This window comes from Lissotriton vulgaris, chromosome 4_1 (genome assembly GCF_964263255.1).
Source record: "Lissotriton vulgaris chromosome 4_1, aLisVul1.2, whole genome shotgun sequence".
NCBI classification, from domain to species: domain Eukaryota; kingdom Metazoa; phylum Chordata; class Amphibia; order Caudata; family Salamandridae; genus Lissotriton; species Lissotriton vulgaris.
In genome coordinates, this window is record NC_141691.1 from 884,821,478 (window position 1) to 884,840,503 (window position 19,026).

At 41.0% G+C, this 19,026-nt stretch overlaps 1 protein-coding gene across 2 annotated transcripts in view; it reads left to right on the plus strand.

Annotated features, from left to right (window-relative positions):
• The window catches only part of LOC147722685 (Y+L amino acid transporter 2-like), a 546,414-nt gene that overhangs the window by 469,695 nt on the left and 57,693 nt on the right, over window positions 1-19,026 (plus strand). The gene's annotated exons all lie outside the window — the stretch shown is intronic.

Below are 19,026 nucleotides of genomic sequence, written 5' to 3' on the forward strand. Positions count from 1 at the left end.
GAAGTGATTGTCAGAGCTTATCTTTATGGGGCTGATTCACAAACTTTATTTTACATTCAGAAATGTCATTGTAGGATTACTCCTATGATTTGAATAGGTCTGTAGGGGCCAAAGAATTTCGCAACTACGCTTTTGCGCTAACTTCTGTGAATTGCTTGCAAGACAAACAAATCGTGAGTGCATGTGTGATGATATGTACATTATCACAATAGAAATGTTTTTTATTTTTGTATCCACCAGAAACAATATGCTTCTTGTTTGAAAAATAACAACTCCCAGAACCCCAATAAACAAGGGATGTTTGGGTTATTTTGCAGCTAGTTTGCAAACACATGGCGGCCATTTTGTGCATAGTTTAGGTGCACACATTGAGTGTAAAAACCATAGAAGTCGTTTGTGAATGCCTGCAAAATGATAAGATTTTGTGTGTTCATTGACTTTGCAATAGCAACTGCACTGTTCATGTTATGGAAACATCCCAGTTCTCTCTGCCTGTAAACAAAGAAACAAAGTTCAAATGTACTGATTGCAAAAGACACGCTTTGATGAGGGTGAGTTGAGCAGTATGTCATGGGGGAGGGTGTGTTGCAGGATTCTGCAGGGTTAGAAAAATGGCTCGAGGGAGGGAGGGAAAGCTGCAGGAGATGAAGTGTAGGATTGTAGACAGGATATTGCAAGAGTCAGAAGTGACAAAGGACTGCAGAAATCAGAAAAGAGGTGAAAACAGCACAGACTCGCTCCTATACACCTCATGTCTCAGTACAATCCCCACTGTGCAATACAGTAGACTGAACCTCCCCCTCCCCCATTTATACGCCTGTGCTACCAAAAATGTAACTCCCCACACACTGTAGGTTGCGGGGAGGCCCAATGCAAAAACGGTTTGCACAGAGGAGGTTAGCGTTATAAAGTTTGAAGACTATTGGTCTAGGGTAACACAAATTGGTCAAGCAGGAAAGCCATGATTGATAACCAGTTTTTCAGGCTTCACACTGTGCAATTCAGCCACTAGATTGTTATATATTTCTCCCATTATTCATCAAATGTTAATGCTTTATCTTTAATTTGAACGAGAAAGCAAAAGACACACAATTGACTTTAATTTGAAGCATGAGTTTTCAGTGAGGTTGGGAAGCAGAAGAAACACAGGGGCATATCACCACCAGAACGTCACTTTTAGCAACATTCTGGTGGCGATATCTCCGTCGCCTTATTTACAAAGCAGCTTTAAGCCACTTAAATGGCTTATTTTTATTTTACAGAGTTTTATATAGCGCAAACTTGACCTAAATCTGGATCAGAGCGCTTTACATAGCACCAGTTGCATTAAATGAGGACACATTCATTTTTGTTAGGCACGGGGAGATTAGGTGATTTGTCTAGAATCACTGGATGTTCAGTGTCATTGCCGAGACTGGAACCCAGTTCCCCAGACTCAAGGTGGACCGCCATAGCCGTTAGGGCAACTCTTCTCCCCTTAACTTCACCTTGTAAGTAAGGCCCCTTTCATGCTTCACTTAGCATGAAAGGGACGTGCAATGGGTATTGCGGTGGGCATTCTGCTGCAACACCAATTGCTTTTTGAGGCTACCCCATATTTACCAGGCTGAGGCAGCACCAAAACCTAAGCCCAGGTAATACATGGTCTTAGACTGGTGATACGAGGAGAAATTATTAATGTCTCCTTGTTTTTTTCTCATTCAATGTGTGCCACAGAATAACACATAGAAAGAGCAAATTGCCTTTCAAAATTGTCCCTTCCTGCACTAAAGCAATTGCCCCTGCAGCTTTATTAGCACCAGCATTGTGGGAAACACTAGGATATTTTTGTAAATACGGTGCATTCCTGCTTTTAAAAATGCAATGTTGGCGTAACAACGCGTTCCGACATTTTGTTGTAAATATCACCCACTGTTTTCACCGTCTGTCTCTGCAGGGTTCACAGATTGCCTTTACCTTTACAGCTACCTGACATCCACAGTAGGATAACTTCAAGAGTGGAAAGTTTTGTTGAGTTAAATTAACAATTCATCTAAAGATATTTTTTCTCTGAAAGGATTCAATACTGTTGCAAAGAGCAAAAGCATTTCTAGTGACAGGAAGGATGAGGCACTTACCAAATAGTTTATTAAAGTCAAAGCTTTGTTTATGAGCACTTTCTCTTTATATCTGGGTCCTACTATAATATATTTGATAGTATTGAATTCAGTAGGGGCAGTAACATCTGTTAAATGCAGAGCAGGTATGCCCCATTGCTGCCACATTTTCATTTTCATTATGTGTAACATTTCCTTATATTCCCTGTGTTTTTTTAGACTGTTTATATCGGTGTCTAAAGCAATGGCATAGATACAGAGACAGGTTTAGAGCATGGCAAAACATATCGTGCACAACTCCTACATATTATTCAAACCTTGAATAATCATTTTTGCTATGTACACTTACATTTTGATATTTAAAACCTAACTTTCTAAAAAACAACAATATAATAACTCACCCACATTCCCCCGCCCGCCATTGTTATGTTATGTTATGTTATACCGGGGGTTTTATATAGCGTACGGCTACTCGGAAGAGTGTCCCGACGCTTTGCATTGCGCACCAAACTCATAACATAACAGGAAAAAACAGATAAAAGGCAGAGAAAAAGGGAACCAGACAGGCCAGAGAACTAAGAGGTAAACAGCCAGGTTTTGAGCCCCTTCCTAAAGGCCAACAGGTTTGGAGTGCTGCGCAGGGACACAGGCAGCTTATTCCACAACTGGGGCGCCAATAATTTAAAAGAGCGGCCTCCAATACGTGCTCTCTTCACACGAGGCACCGCCGCAAGAAAAAGGGATTCTGACCTCAGTGACCTGGCTGGATGGTAGAAGGTCAGCCTTTTTTGGAGGTATTTCGCTCCAGAGGCGTGCAAGGCTTTGTGTGCCAGAGTAAGGGTCTTAAAAATTATCCGCTTCCGGACAGGAAGCCAGTGCAGTGCTTCCAGGAGGCCCGAGGCTCTGGCACGGCGAGATAACCCAAAGATGGCCCGTGCTGCCGAATTTTGGACCACCTGTAACCGTTGAAGCAGGTATTCTGGCAGGCCGAGATATAGAATGTTAGAGTAGTCAATTCTCGAGCCTATGATCGCCTGCACCGTGATCTTCCTGTGTTCCTCTGATAACAGAGGAAGAAACTTACGCAGCATACGGAGCAGGCCGAAGCAGGTGCCAGTGAGACCCATTACCTGTGAGCGCAGTGTGAGGCCATTGTCGATCTTAATCCCAAGGTTTTTTGCCACCTGGGACGAACTTGCTGGTGGAAACATGTTCTCAGGCCACCACACTTTCCAGTCCGGATCCGAACTGCACCTCCGAACTGTCTGAGTCATACATGTAAATGTAAATGTAAATTGCGACTTAACGGCCCACTCTGGGCCCAACCTCACAAAACAACTGAATCTCTCCATCCCTGCATTACTTCCCAAACATTCGATGTTGCTTCTGTCTTTTAGAAAACAATGTGTAGCTAACGTGTCAGGGGGACATCAAGATGGTTGAGTATCATCTTTGGCAACAGCCTTGAATTTCTCCAGGATCAAATCCCAGGTCTTGACAAAAAAATATTTCCTGAGACCTTCTTGCTCTTGCCTGTGAAGCAAGGGACTTTCGGCTCGACCCCAAGAGGCCACAGACCTAGCCCAGGGAGCCGTAGGTCATTCCCAACATATAGTGAAGGAATTTTTTGCTAAGAGCAGGGCAAAGTCCATACATTTAAGTGCACGTCCAGTTAGGGACGTGAGAAGAGTGGAGGAACAAGGATGCTGTTGGCAGTGCTCAGTTGTAGCAATTGAGACTAATGAGTCTGCAATTGGAGGCAGGACCATAACATATTAGCATATCAAGATGATTCACATCTGGGAGAGAGAACCCGGGACATGATGCCCTGGATCCAGGAAAGATCCTATTAATCTGGGCCGGGGTGAGGTAGGAGGTATTCAAAACATTAAACTGAAAATAGTTGAATCTAGCCCCTCTGGATACAGTATTTGAGTACTCTAAAAACTTGTTCCATTCAGTATCATGAGTGCATCTGGCAAGATCAGCTTCCCAGACGATCCTAAGTAGTAACCGTCATCAGTCGACCTGTTGTTAAAAAGCTCTATAATGCACCATATTAGCTTCCTCCATGTTCCCGCTATGTATAGTGTCTGGTAAAACTTTTGTGCCAATTTGGAGTCGGGTATTAAAAGAAAGTATAAAATGAGTGTGGAATATGTTCATAAGTAAAACAAATTAACCAGGTAGGAGATCTCAATCTGCCACTAACATAGGAAAATCAATGATGTCATCATTATGGAAGCGGTCACCAGTGGCCAGAGTCGTAGATGTCCCATACGCAAGCTCCCCATGGGTAAAGGCAAACCTAGCAAGGAAATGGCAGGAGCAAAAGGTTTTTTTGTGCATTTCATTATTGGTTCGGGTCAAACAGGCCCCTGACAAATTGAAGAGGCTTGTGGCTCGAGGGGGGAGATGAGTAGAAGGAAATAAAAGAAAATTCAGAACACCGTCCTGTTATATCTAAGGTTTTTACCTTACATCTTCCCTGTTTCTCTGCCTCTGCTGTTCAGCCAGTGTGAGTGGAATGTTAGTGTGAGTGTGATGTCATTGGAGTGTTTGGTATTCTGTGAGTGGACTGTCAGTTGGATCCTGGCCTGAGCAGCAGAGAGGATGCTCCTGGTGGGGCTTTGATTACTTATATACTGGAAAACCTATCTAACCATCTAAGAAGAATAAACTTATCATCTGTAACCTATCCAAGTTTTCTGGAATTCCTTACCAGGATGTAACATAAATTTGGCGACAAGGTGGACTCAAAACCACGCGTGAGGACCTTCTTCAAGCTTCTTAAAGGTACTTTTATTCATGATTTTACTCAAAACGAACCTACTTAAGTATTTTATGCCCTCCCGCCCCACCAGTGTCCATATTTCACCGGACAGCCCATGGACAAGGCGTAGATTTCCTGCTACCTGCTTCATCCTGCCTAAGTCCTACTGCATGCTTCAAACAGGATATACGTTTCCTGCTACCTGCTTCTTTCTCAGATTCCTGATGCCATTGACAGAGTATTGGTTTCCTGATTTTTACAACCTACTGCTGTTTCCTCATTTCTGACTTCTACTACTTTTAACATTACTGCTATTTACTGGACTTGTGTTTTACTGCCTTTGTCAGCTCGTATGCTTTCAGCTCACACATAGTCACAGCTACCTTTTACAAGGCGTATTTTTACTGCTTCTATTTACAACCTCTAATGGTCATAATTCAAATCTTTAACAGTTTATGCAGTAAATACTGGTGTGTTTTTACAGCATTTCAGAGACTTTCATGTTTTATTTTGTGCAACATCGCTGAGTAAGCAATTTTGATGGGCTGTGTTATTGTGAACTTGGCCTTTACATTTCTTTGCTGCGCCATTAAATTTGATCAAACCGTTTCTACTCACAAAGTCCGTTGGTGGCAGCGCGAGCTCTGTCCTCTCATCGCGCAGCGCCCTGCTGCTTCCATGATGTACTGCCAAGACGTGCCTGCAGCCACCCGGCATTGCATCCCCTAAGTGACTCCATCTTGTGTTTGGCATGTGCGCAGTAGTTATGCGCAGTCTCCAGTTTGCCAACTATGTACTTTGAATGTGATCAGCGCACTCTTCTTCAAGTACCAGCAACGTCACGACTCAGCGCGCAATATCCAGCAATGCCATGATCGGACCAGCAGCATTTTCTCTAAGTTTGTGAGTATCTCCTGTGCGGTGATTCGCACACCTTCTTCGATAAACCTACGACTTTCAGTTTGGTCTTTGGAGGTATTTCACGGGGCATTTTTACTTTATCTACATTCCTCTTGCCTTCGATCTGGAGACGCTTTGCTGTTTTATTTTCTTTCTGCATCGTAGTTTTCATCCTGCATTAAGTAATCCAGAGTTCTTCGTGCTATTCCATGTACAAGCTACCACTTCCGACCACGTTTCTTTGAATATATCTTGTGGTCCTGCTTCATGTCTACGGACTGATTCTTTGGTTCATCTAGCTTCCTAATGACCACGGTGACTACTTTGTTTGTTTTAATTTATTGTTTTTGGAACTTACATCAACCTCCTCATTTATTGCTGTAAAGAATACTGTTTATACTTATTTTATTTCCATATTGCCTGTATACCTACTGATTTTTGCTATGTCACCATGCTTATTGTTTACTTATTTATCTGTTTTAGTTTAGTTTGGATGTACCTTTAATCATATTTCTTTACGTGCAACTGCATTAGTTATGTATTTTTGGCTTGCCATGCAGGTTTCATGTTTTGTTGTTTGTATTTTGATGTGGAGTATTGCTCCTTTTACTCGGTTCTTTATATGATTTTTACAGTTTCCTTATTATATTGTGCGCAGGTTTTGTCTGTGGTCTAACTTGAGATGTGACTGGATTTTCTCTTTGCTGTGTAGTTCAGTTCACGCAGATCGCATTTTTCCTGGAACAATTTTTCTTGTTCCTCTGATGTTTTCATAATGATACTTACAGTGCATTTTCCATTTAGTGCGTAGGTTTTCTTACGTGGTCTAACTTGAGGCCTGACTGAATTTCTTTGCAGTGTAGTTCAGTTTACCCAGATCCTATTTTCCTGCAGTTTCTTATGTGGTCTAACTTGAGGCGTGACTGTACTTCTTTGCTGTGTAGGTCACTTTACCCAGATCGCATTTTCATGGAGCATGTTTGTTCCTCTGATTCTTTACATGAGTACTTGATATTTACTGTTTATTGTCTAATTGCACGCAGGTTTACTTATGTGGTCTAGTTTAAGGTGTTACTGAATTTTCTTTGCTATCTAGTTCAGTTTCCCAGATCGCACTTTCCCTGCAATTCTTCACTTGTGGTCTAATTTTTGGTGTGACTGTAATCTTATCTTCGGTGTGGGACAGTTTACGCAGACCTTTTCTACGTGTCTTCCTTTTGGTTGATGTGTTAGGTGTATGCCACCTGTTTTTGTTCTTTACTTTCATTTCTTCCTTGTTTCCTTCTTCCTGTTGCTGTGTTCAGTGGTTCCATACTTCTCGCTGGCCTGGCCAGTTGGTGTAGTTGTGGTGGTCACACTTCTTTTTTTTTAAGTTTGAAGTTTATTAAGGCATAAAGAAGTAAAGACAGTACATGAAGAAACAATCATAAGTTATAAAAACAAGAAATCTCTCTTACAAAGTAATGGAATTGATCAAAGAAATGTCGTGAACAAAAACAATATGTAGTAAAAATTTCATGAAATTGAGGGTAAAGGGAAAACATTAGAATCATATATCGTAGAAGTGACATAAAAGAAAACATAGGATGCATCAATAATCTTACATATACTAAGATAAAACAATCACGGTGGTTTTTGAACTTCAACATTACGTAGTGGAGAAGTGGGAGATGGTCTGGCAATTCTAGATAAATATTCGGTGAGGGGAAGCCATAGAAGGTCACGTTTAATTGCTAGGGAAATAGGGGAGACAAAATTGGTATCTAGACGATGATTAAAACAAACTGCGTTCCACCATGCAGAGAAGGAAACATCCTTAGCCTGTTTCCAATGCGATGTGATATGATGAAAAGCAATGGCTATCAGGAGATCGAGTAGCTTGTGTTTATGGTGGGGTCCAGAAAGATCAGGGGAAAGGGAACCTAGAAAAATGTGAAGGATTGAAAAGGGGAGAGTGAGCTTGAAAATTCTATGAATTTGGGGCCAAACTAATTGCCAGAAATGTAAAATGGGAGGGCATTCGAAGAGCATGTGTTTCAAATCAGCTAAAGGACAGGGACAGGACCAACAAGTGGAAGGAGTGTCTGAGGAGAAAGAGGACAGAATTAAGGGAGTATATAATGTACGATTATAGATAAAAAATAAGGTTTGGGTAGTGTTGGCAGCTCTAGATGTACTATGAATTTTATACCAAATTTTATCCCAAAGAGTAGGGGGCCAGTTTTGAGACAAATCTTCCTCCCAAGCCAACTCAACCTTAGATTTAGTGCGTTCAGTAGATGATTGTAGAGATTTATAGAGAAAAGAAGCAGAGGGGGATTGGTCAAGGGCATTAGAGATAGAAAGGTGTGTTGCAGGAATAGAGTTGGTAGCAGGGAGGGAGGAAAGATACTGGGTAAGGGAGGGGATCAGCGATAAATATTGTTTACGAGAAGAGGAAGGCAACGAAAATTGGGTTTGGAGGAGGTGGAAAGGAAGAGGTTGAGTATCAGAAATAAGTTGAAAGATCCATTTTAAACCACGTGAATGCCAAGATTTCCAATAGAGTGAGCGATTACGGATTATAAGGTGTTTATTATGCCAAATAGGTTGGGTGTGAGTAGAAGAAGTAGAAGGGTAGGAGGATAACAAGTAAGGTTGAAGAAGAGAACGTGTGTGAGAAATGATGGGAGATCGGAGAGAGGTTACATTAGAGGTAAAGGAAAGAACTTCACTGAATTCATAAGGATGAAGGAAGGATGATTCTAGCGTCAGCCAAAGTGGAGGATAATACGGAAGATCTGAAGAGAGCCAACACAAGGCTTGTTTTAAAGAAAAGGCATTATGATATGATTTAAAATTGGGAAATTTGACTCCACCCAAAGATTTATCCTTCTTTAGAACAGAGAGGGCTATTCGGGATTTTTTACCTTTCCATAGAAACTTTAACAGAATAGAATCTATTGACTTGAAGTGTTGATTAGGGATGCGAATGGGAATCATAGAAATAGTGTAGAGGACCAAAGGAGCTAACACCATTTTTATGGAATCCAAGCGACCCCACCAAGAAAGAAAGAGAGGGTTCCAAAGATTGATAGAAGTAGTGAGCTTAGTAGAAAGAGATTCGAAATTAAATTTGAGGGTATCAGAGAGACGAGGGGCGAACCAGACACCTAGATATTTAATCTTAGAGGGTTGCCAGGAAAAGCCAGAGGTATCAAATAGATGTTTTAGACATAAAGGATTCAGGGGAAGGATTTCACATTTGTCCTTGTTAAGTCTATAGCCAGATACATTAGAAAAAGAGGAAACTTGATTAAGGAAGGAAGGTAAAGTTGTTTGAGGGTTTGAGCAATAAAATAAAATATCATCAGCGTACACCGATAATTTAACTTGCTGTTGGGGACCATATTGAAAACCGGAAATATTCTCGTCGCGTCTAATTTTGGTTAAAAAGGGTTCTAAAGCTAGAATAAACAAAAGAGGAGATAGAGGGCATCCTTGACGAACTCCTCGTTGAAGGGGAAAATAATCAGAAGTGATACCGTTAGCAAAAATGGAGGCATGGGGGCTAGAGTAAAGTAAAGAAATAAGAGAAATGAATTTAGGTGGGAAACCGAACCAACGAAGAGCTTGAAACATAAAATCCCAACCTATTCTATCAAAAGCCTTCTCGGCATCGAGAGAAATGGCAGCTAGTGGAGAAGTAAGAGAGGCGGCTCTACTCAAAATGTTAAAGAAAACACGAGAATTATCTGATGACAAACGACCTTTAACGAATCCAGATTGTTCCGGACCGATAAGTTCTGGTAACAGAGGATCTAATCTAAGGGCTATAATTTTGGCAAAATTTTTATAATCTGTATTTACCAGGGAGATAGGGCGATAGTTTTTACATAGAGTATGATCTTTATCTGGTTTGGGTATTAGACAAATTAATGCTTCTTGAAAAGTTCCCTGAGAGGAACCAGAATCAACAAAGGACTGAAATAATGATAAAAGTTTAGGGAGGAGAAGGGAAGAAAAGTGATTGTAGAACTCAATGGTGAAACCGTCTGGTCCTGGAGCTTTGCCTCTACGTAGGATTGAAACAGCATGTGAAATTTCAGAGGGGGAAATATCTAAATTTAATGATTGAAAATCAACATGAGAAGAGTGAGGGGAAGGAATATCTTGAAAATAAGCAAGAAGATCATCAGGATCAGGGCTAGATTCAGGAGTGTATAAAGTTTGGTAGAAAGAGACAAATTGAGCTAATATGTCTTTGTCTTTGAACAAAGAAACACCAGTTGGACCTTGTAAAGATTCAATCTTTGTTTTCTCTTTGCGTATTTTAAGGTAATTAGCTAGAAGTTTGCCCATTTTGTTTTGGCCTCCGTAATAGCGGGAATTACATTTAAGGAGAGAATTTGATGCCGCATTTGTGGTAAACTTATTAAACTCAATTTTGGCAGAAATAAGTTCGCAAAGTGAAGATTCAGAGGTAGAATTATTATAGGTATATTCTAGTTTCTTAATTTTATCCAAAAGTTGAGTTGATTTGGTGATTGATTGTTTTTTCTTTTGAGAAACGAAATTGATGATAAAACCTCTAGCAGCTGCTTTGAAGGAATCCCACACCGTGACAAAGGAAGACTCAGGGAGATGATTTAGTGCAAAGAATTCAGAGGTAAAAGCTGTAAATTTAGTGGAGAATATGGGGTCTAGGAGTAAAGAGTTATTAAATCTCCAGCGTCCTGAATGAGGAGAGAAGGGGATAAGGTCAATATCGACAAAAACGGGAGCATGATCTGAGATTAAAATGGAACCAATGTCTGAATGAGTGGCTAGCTGTGCTAGGGGCTTGCTGAGGAAAAGGTAATCAATACGAGATTGAGAGTGATGGGTGGGGGAATAGAACGTGTACTCTTTAAGGTCAGGGTTACATAGTCTCCAAATGTCAACTAGAGCATAGTTTCGAATAGAAGTAATAAACTGGAATGCATCTTAGAGGGAATAAACTTAACCTTGGAATTCCTGTCAAGAAAGGGGTCCATAACTTGATTGCAATCACCACCAAAAATAACATATTGCTCATTAAGTGTAACTAATTTGTCAGAAATAGCAGGCCAAAATAATTTATCAACACCTGTAGGAGCATAAACATTGAAGATAACGATAGGAATTTTATCAATAAGAAGATTAGTAATAACCCAACGGCCATTATCATCATTTTCATGGGATACAACTGAAACATTTAACTTTTTATGACATAAAATAACAGTACCATTTTTCTTACCTAAAGCAGGAGAATGAAAAACATGTCCCACCCAGCAACGTTTAAGTTTGCTAGCCTCCTTGTCCGAAAGATGGGATTCTTGGAGGAGAGCTACGTCAGCTTTAAGCCGTGTCAAGTGAGTTAGGACACGTTGACGTTTAATGGGGTTATTTAACCCCTTAACATTCCAAGTAACTACTCGGAATTTGCAACTTCAGTAAAATGATATAAAATAAGATACATTAAAAGGTGAGTAGGGAAAGGAAGAGAATAGTAATGAGAATGTAAAAAACAATAATTGTAAGAGAAAGAGATCAGAAGAGAATAAAGAGAATATAGTAAAGAAAGAAAAGAGAAAGAGTTGAATGAGAGAATAGAAAAAGAGAACAGTAGAAAATATAGAGCAAAGCATGAAGAAAGTAGTAACATCTCAACAGATAAAAAACAAGTCAAAAAGAACTGAAGGATGACGACGTCAGAAGAGGACGACATCAACAACGGAGACTCACATCGTCGAACACCTGAGGAACCAGCGAAGGAACAAAATGAAGGGAAGTACGGATACACCGGGATGAAGAAACACGGGGAGAGGATCTGTAAGAAGATAAAAAATTCGAAGAAAACATTAGAAATACATATGGTAAATGAAATAAAGAAATAGCACGAGAACACTGCACAAAAGAGGCAGGATATACAAGGGTAGAAGGCACTCAATCATATACAGGGAACAGAAACAAGAAACGGTGTAAACATAGAGGCAGACAAATGATAAAACATGGTAAAACAGAGATGGTTAAACGGGTCTTGCAGTGTCCATGTTTTTGGTTTCGTGACGACGAAGGAACTCTTCAAGGACGAGTGGATCTTCAAATGTAGTTGTTCTTTCTTTGTAGGTCACCTTGAAGAGACATGGATGTAGCAGTCCATATCTGGCACCGAGGGCTCTCAAACGTGGTCTCAAATCAAGGAACTGCTTTCGACGATCAGCTGTGACTTTAGCAACATCTTGAGAAAGGTGTAGCCTGTGACCCTCCCACATAACTTGCTTTTTAGCTTTTGCTGCCGATAGCACTTGAAGGAGGTCAGTATATTTGAGGAACAGCATGATGACTCCGCGGGGCTTAGTGGAAACTTTCGGGCCAAGTCTGTGCGCACGTTGGATATTAAGAGAGGAGGAAGGAGGAAGATCCAACATTTTTGGTAAAAAGGTTTGGAAGAAAGCTGTTGGATTGGATCCCTCTGTAAGTTCCAGAAGATTATAAAGGCGTAGGTTGTTCCTCCGGTTGCGATTTTCCAACTCCTCCGACTGTCGCTTCAGGAGAGAGACATCTTTTTCTAAGAGCGAAATTTTTGCGCAGGAAGATTGAAGAGTCTCTGTAGATTGTTCCACCAAAAGAACCCGCGATTCCAGAGTAGACCATTTGTCATGAAGAAATTGTAAGGTTTTAGTGGTTTCAGCCATGAAGGGTTTGAGTGCACGAAGTTCCTCGAGAATAAGATCCATTGACGCAGAGTGCGATGAAGAACCTGGAGAGGGAGGGTCTTTTTTCAGACGTTTCGTTGAACCAGGTTGTAAAAGCTTACTGGATGGAGTAGCTTTAGGGAGTGCGCCGTGAGCGGCGTTTGGTTTGAGGGGAACAGGATCATCCATATTATGCGCCGTGGAATCAGAGTCTGAGGAAAGTTGTGGTTTGGTCTTAGAAGCTGTAAGTTTGAGGGTTCTGAGCTTCCCCATAAATGGCAGGGGAAGGAAGTGCAATGTCACCACAAAATTCAGATGAGAAAAATTTTGTATATAGGAAGCAGGAGGTACGCTTTATGGTGAAAAACTGTAAAAAGCGTATAAATGTTGCAGCGAGGAATGATGAGATGCAGCCAAATGATAGTCACAAAAACATATAAAAACATATAAACTCTATGCAGAGTAGCGTGTCACCATGTTGTGTGGAGAAAGGCGTCATACATGAGGAATTAGCGCTAAGGTAGGTTGAGTGAAAATGGCGCCGTTTCGTCAAAGAGCAGATAATGAGTGTCACAAGTGGAGTGACATGATGTAGGAGAGGGGTCCGTTAAGGCATGAGGCCGGTGTAGGAAATATCCGCATCACGCACGCTGAAGTAGAAAAGCGGCGTTCGCTGGTTGAGGAAGTATCGCGGCAAAGTGTAAGAAAATGGCGGCCGCTGGAAAGCGAAGCGCGTCACTGAAGAGAAAAGCGAATAACGCTGGAGTAGAGGAGAGCAGCTTAGGTCTCCCTGCTCACCTCATGTTCCGGCAGCGAAATATGTCATCAGCGCTCACAATTGTCCGGTGTGTGCGGAGAAATTCGCCGGCTCCGGTGAACGACTGGCGGAGCTCCGGTGTCAAGCCGCCATCTTGTGCGGCGTTCAAGCCACGCCCCCTGGTGGTCACACTTCTGCATTACTTCTTGTTCATCTTCGTGGTATTATTACTTCTTGCTTATGTATTTTCTCAATTTGCTTTTCTGTTTTTACTTTTTCCTTTCTTTTGAAACTTACTTCAATTTTCTCTGCTAAGGAAGGAGATGTGTGTGTGTCTTATTTGTCATACTGTTCTCATTTTACACTTTATTACGTTTTTCCTTCATTGCTTATTATTACGTCACATTTCACCTTGCTTTTTTTTAGTATGTTTTTTCATACTTATGTGCATTTACAATCTTTCTACTGCAATTTTTATTGATTATACTTTGATGTTATTGCAATGTTGCTATTTACATTTGCTTTCTCTTTGTTCATTTTATTAAGAGGGAAGGGGTGTTATATCTAAGGTTTTTACCTTACATCTTCCCTGTTTCTCTGCCTCAGCTGTTCAGCCAGTGTGAGTGGAATGTTAGTGTGAGTGTGATGTCATTGGAGTGTTTGGTATTCTGTGAGTGGACTGTCAGTTGGATCCTGGGCTGAGCAGCAGAGAGGATGCTCCTGGTGGGGCTTTGATTACTTATATACTGGAAAACCTATCTAACCATCTAAGAAGAATAAACTTATCATCTGTAACTTATCTAAGTCTTCTGGAATTCCTTACCAGGATGTAACACGTCCCAATAGTCTGCCAATGAAAGCCCTGTTTCTTAAAAAAAACGGCCTGTGAACCAGCGGGCTATCCACAGCAATTGAGCAGCCAAATAGTATCACTCAAAACTAGGGCGGGCCAGCCCCCCACATCCAATGGGAGTTTTATTGTGGCAGGTGATAACCCATGTCATCTAGACTCCTGAATCAAAATAACCTAGGAAGACTCCAGTTGTGAAAAAAAGATTGTGGTAAGAGGAGAGGAAGGTTAGCAAAATAATACAGGAAACAGGAAAGCAAGACCAATTTTACCAGCACCAACCGACAGGGGTAGAGATGACCGAAAAGTTATTTGCGTTTTAAATGTTCGCATTGCAGTACCCAAGTTGCTATATGCGTAGGTCCCTAGGTGTGTGGTATGTGTTGATGCCCAAGTATCAAAATGTAGTTGTGGCTAACTGTAACCTAGGGTCCAACGGAAGAAGGTTTCATTGCCATAGCAAATAATAACTGCAATAGGGGACAACAGTGTCGGATGCCTCTACCTGCAGGCCATGGTGTTGAGGTACACTTCCTAGTTTTAACCTGAGCGGAAAGGGGCCGAGTATAGGATTTGTATACATTTCCGCCAGTACTGGCCTACTCCGAATAAACCCAGCACTTTGTGCATATAGTCCCTGTGCGGGGAATCAAGTGTTTTCTCCAAATCAAATGAAATGCAAACAGTATTGGGAGAGGAAGCTTCCGATTTAATGTTAATATGCCACAGCCTCTGAAAGCTTAAAGAGGTGTTTCGACCTAATATAAAGCCCGCCAGATCATTGTGAATTAAGTCCAGCAGTTCCGGCAACAATAGACTTGTAAGAAATATGGTTAAAATGTTACAGTCTGTATTTAAAATAGAGTACGGACCATACAACCTCAAGTCTGTTGGATCCTAGTGGGGTTTTCATAATGTAGAGATGAATGCAGTACTAAGGATTGAGGGAAGGGAACCTTTAGAAAACATGGCCCAATATAATATCAGAAATTGTGGTGCCAATTGCTAGGCAAACTGTGTACAAAATTAAGCTGGTAGACCATCTGTACCTGGGACCTTCCCTCATGGCAGGGCTTTCAGAATCAAGAGAATCTCAGGTGCCTTAATGGGCATGTCAAGGGACATTCAGGTCTCTGGGGTTCAACAATGAAGTGAAAGTTGGGCAACAAAATGGTCTAACCGACACTCAGGCTGTAGCAGTGGAGCAGCTTATAAGACCCTGTAGTAACTGTAAAAAGTGGCGGTGTAAGATCCGTAAGTGTCTAGACTTGTCTCCCTCATCGCGGGTTCTAGCCAGGTAGGCAGCACAATCATGAAGTAGTTAAACAGTGTCAAAGTACTTAGCTCGTACTTTGCGCAGCTCACCCACTGTGTCAGAGGAGAGCACTACTGCTCATTCAAGCACCGCCAGGGTTGACTCGACTTGTTGGATATCTCGCATAAGCACACTGCCGGCACCCACTGTGATTTTAATGCAAAGCTCCTTGTGAACATCTTAAATGTTTCTCACTCCACCAAAGGGGGGGAGGAGGTTCTTGCATTCTCTTGAAAAAAGGTTTCAACTTGTTCAAACACTGTTGACGGAACACTGGGTTGTCTAACATCATAACTGACAGTTTCTAAGTGGGAATCAGTGGGGGTGGAGCACCCCAGACTACTATCATACCTATCATACCTAAAGAGTTTGATCAGATAACACTTAGGGATTATTGTGAATGGAGGTCACTGTATGATGGAGGGACGTAGAACAAACAAACCGGTCCAGTCTGCAATGTAATTTAGAATTCTATACCTCTCTCAATATAGCCTCTACCTCTACTCTCTGACTCATCCCGAATCTCATTCTATTACTGTGATCTCCAAAATAACCCTTTCTAGATATGGTGGCCATAATCATAACAAGTAGTGGGCAAGGAAAAAAAGCTACAAATCAAGAAGGTTGGAATAAGAGACATAAATGTCTAAGAAAGGGAGAATGAAATGATGCATTCCTATAAATAGAACAACACAGAGGGTAGAAAGGGTGACGACTTCCCTCCAGCTTATTAAAGACACTATTTCCAGTCTTGGATGTTTGTTTGGTAGCCTAATGCATTCTGGATGTTGTAGACTGGTTTTGCTTCTATTTAACAAATTCTACAAATACACTTGATATCAATGAGTTGTAGCAGAAAGGCTTAGTACTGAAGACTTTTAGGGAGCATGGGACATTAATAAATATTTGGTTCACGATTCAGAATTTGTGTCTCAGCATACCTGAATATAAAGTGCCTGCTCTTACTGGGCCCTTGGTCCCTAGACATTGGACATAGGTAAAGAATTAATAAGGAGCTGCAAATCAAAATTAAAATTTTGCCTCACAATTCATCATCATCATCATCATCATCATAAACTTTATTTCGGTTTTACATCAAGTAAACCATAAAAGTCACAATAAAAAAGGTACACCGTCCTTAAATACAAACATTAAAAGTATAAAATTCATATCTTTAAGACAAAAAAAAGGTACTACCAGTGCATTCACTAAAAGTTTGTATGTCATAATTTCACACAATAGGGACATAATAACATGCTTAAAGCCGTAGGTACTACTTACCCCACAGTTGTCTATTAATCTAGACAGGCCCTAGTTCTCATCAATGATTTCAGGTACCCTACGATAAAAATAATGCCCTCCGAGTTCAACAACTGTAGGTACAAAAGGGTTGGGAGCACTTGGCTAAAGTTAAGCCTCTTCAGAAGGGGGAGTATTAAATGTCTCCTGGGCACATTATAATGTTTACAGAAGAACATGAAGTGAAGCAGAACCTGTGGAGACAGATTGTCGCAGCCACAGGGTGCTAACACCTGACCTCTTCTGGACCCCTTCGGCACCGCAATTAAAAGATGAAAATAGTCAAGGCGGAACCTAGTCAGCAGAAAACACTCGTAGGTGGACAACGTCCCCGTAAGATGAGGCTCAGTTAATAGCTCAGTTTTTATGGTGAGATATTTGTGAACGCTAGGTTTACACAGTTCCTGATCATCCCTGTTCACCTTCCTTCTAGAGAGGAAAGCCTCTTTAACAGAAACAACATATTTTTTTGTGATAATTGAAGGTTTTAAAAAGAGGTCAGGATGACCCATCTCTAAAAAGCGACCTTTGATATACCATAGCCAAGGAATTCTAGACATATGATCCAGGGACATACAGTCCATCATGATTTGCTGGGTTAATTTTAATTCGGTGTTGGCCCAACACATGAGCCAAAAAATATCGCTTAGAAAGGGGATCCCTAATTCTTCGTGAGCTATCAAAGTTGATAAGCCACTAGGCATTCGCAGCAGGCGTTTTAAAAAGTTGTTTTCTAACACTTGCAGCAAGTCTGCCGCGGTGTACCCCACACTTCACTGCCCTAACCTACAGATGACACGCCCTTCGCTTGTTAGATTTTCAGCTTCGCTGCAATTGGGCTCTTGCCCATCTTGGCAGCAAAACTGAAAATTGCAGCAACCGTTCTTGTAAACAGCCCCTTTTTCATTTAAATGAGAGCCGCCCATTTCCGATGCTCATCCAATACTACCCCCAGATAAGAGAAAACAGGCATTGTGGGAATCTTATCTGGGCCTACTGAGAAACAGAACTTTTTCTTTTGTTGTGTTCCCACCTGCATAATATATGACTTAGCATTATTGATCTTAAGATTTTAAGATCACGGGTCCCCATAAAGTTCAGAAAGGCATCCAGTAAACGTTGCAAACCTCTGGCAGGTCTTGCAATCAGGCATCACAATTAAATATCAATTATTGGGAGACAATGGTGAGATCTGTATGTGTGTTTAAAAGGTTATAGTTCCAGGCCCAGATGTAGGTAAATCACATTTACCGATTTTGAAATACCGAATTTTACCGATTCGGTATTTCAAAATCGGTAAATGGGATGTAGGTACCAACATCTGGATTTGTTACCGATTCCTTAAAAATTCGGTATTTACTGATTCGGTAAATACCGAATCGGTATTTGCTATTGAATCCTATGGGCCTTGAAGCCCATAGGATTCAATTCAAATACCGATTCGGTATTTACCGAATTGGTAAATACCGAATTTGTCAAGGGTGCAGGGGGTGTCACTTTGACACCCTCTAGCACCCCCAAAACGGGCATGTGTGCAATGTGGCACACAGACATGCCCTAAGGGCACGTCTGTCTGTCACATGGCACATGTGTACATGCACAGATGTGCATGTACACAGGAATCAGTATTTTACCATGGATTTGTATTCCATGGTAAAATACCGATTCTGAAAGCCATGTGCCAATGGAAAATTGGCTACCCACATATCAATCTAGCATTTTCGGTAATTTTACCGAATCAGTAAATATTACCGATTCGGTAAAATTACCGATTCGGTAATAATACCGAATCGGTAAAATTACCGAATATGTGCACCTACATCTCCATAGCCCTTTACCGATCGGAAACGGCCGAAAATCGGTATTTTCGGCCCGTTCTGATCTGTAAAGGGCTAGCTACATCTGGCCCCCAATCTTTTAGTATTTCTTTATTAGTCATTAATTGATTTTTCTCAAATAACAATACAGGACATAAAACATAAAGAGCATTCTATATGAATACAATTCCTATTCTAAATCTTGAGAGAAGAAACATTCTTAAAGCCTTGAAGAGTTCGAAAAGGAGAGGTGATAGCATAAAGCTTTAAGTAATTCAAATAGCACTTCACATGAAGAGATGTTCAGGAAATTTAGTGGAGTCTCAGAAATAGGGTAAAGATTCTGACAAGAAGAAATGAATGACTCTGCACAGACCACAGTGTAGAGAGTCTGGGGCTTTAAAGGAAAAAGCTCAGTCCGAAAAGTATCTTCTAGTCTAGGAACACACACTAATATAACATTTTGATACCTGCAACAAAGAAAATGTTTCAGCGGTCCATCTTGTCCACCAAATGGAGCA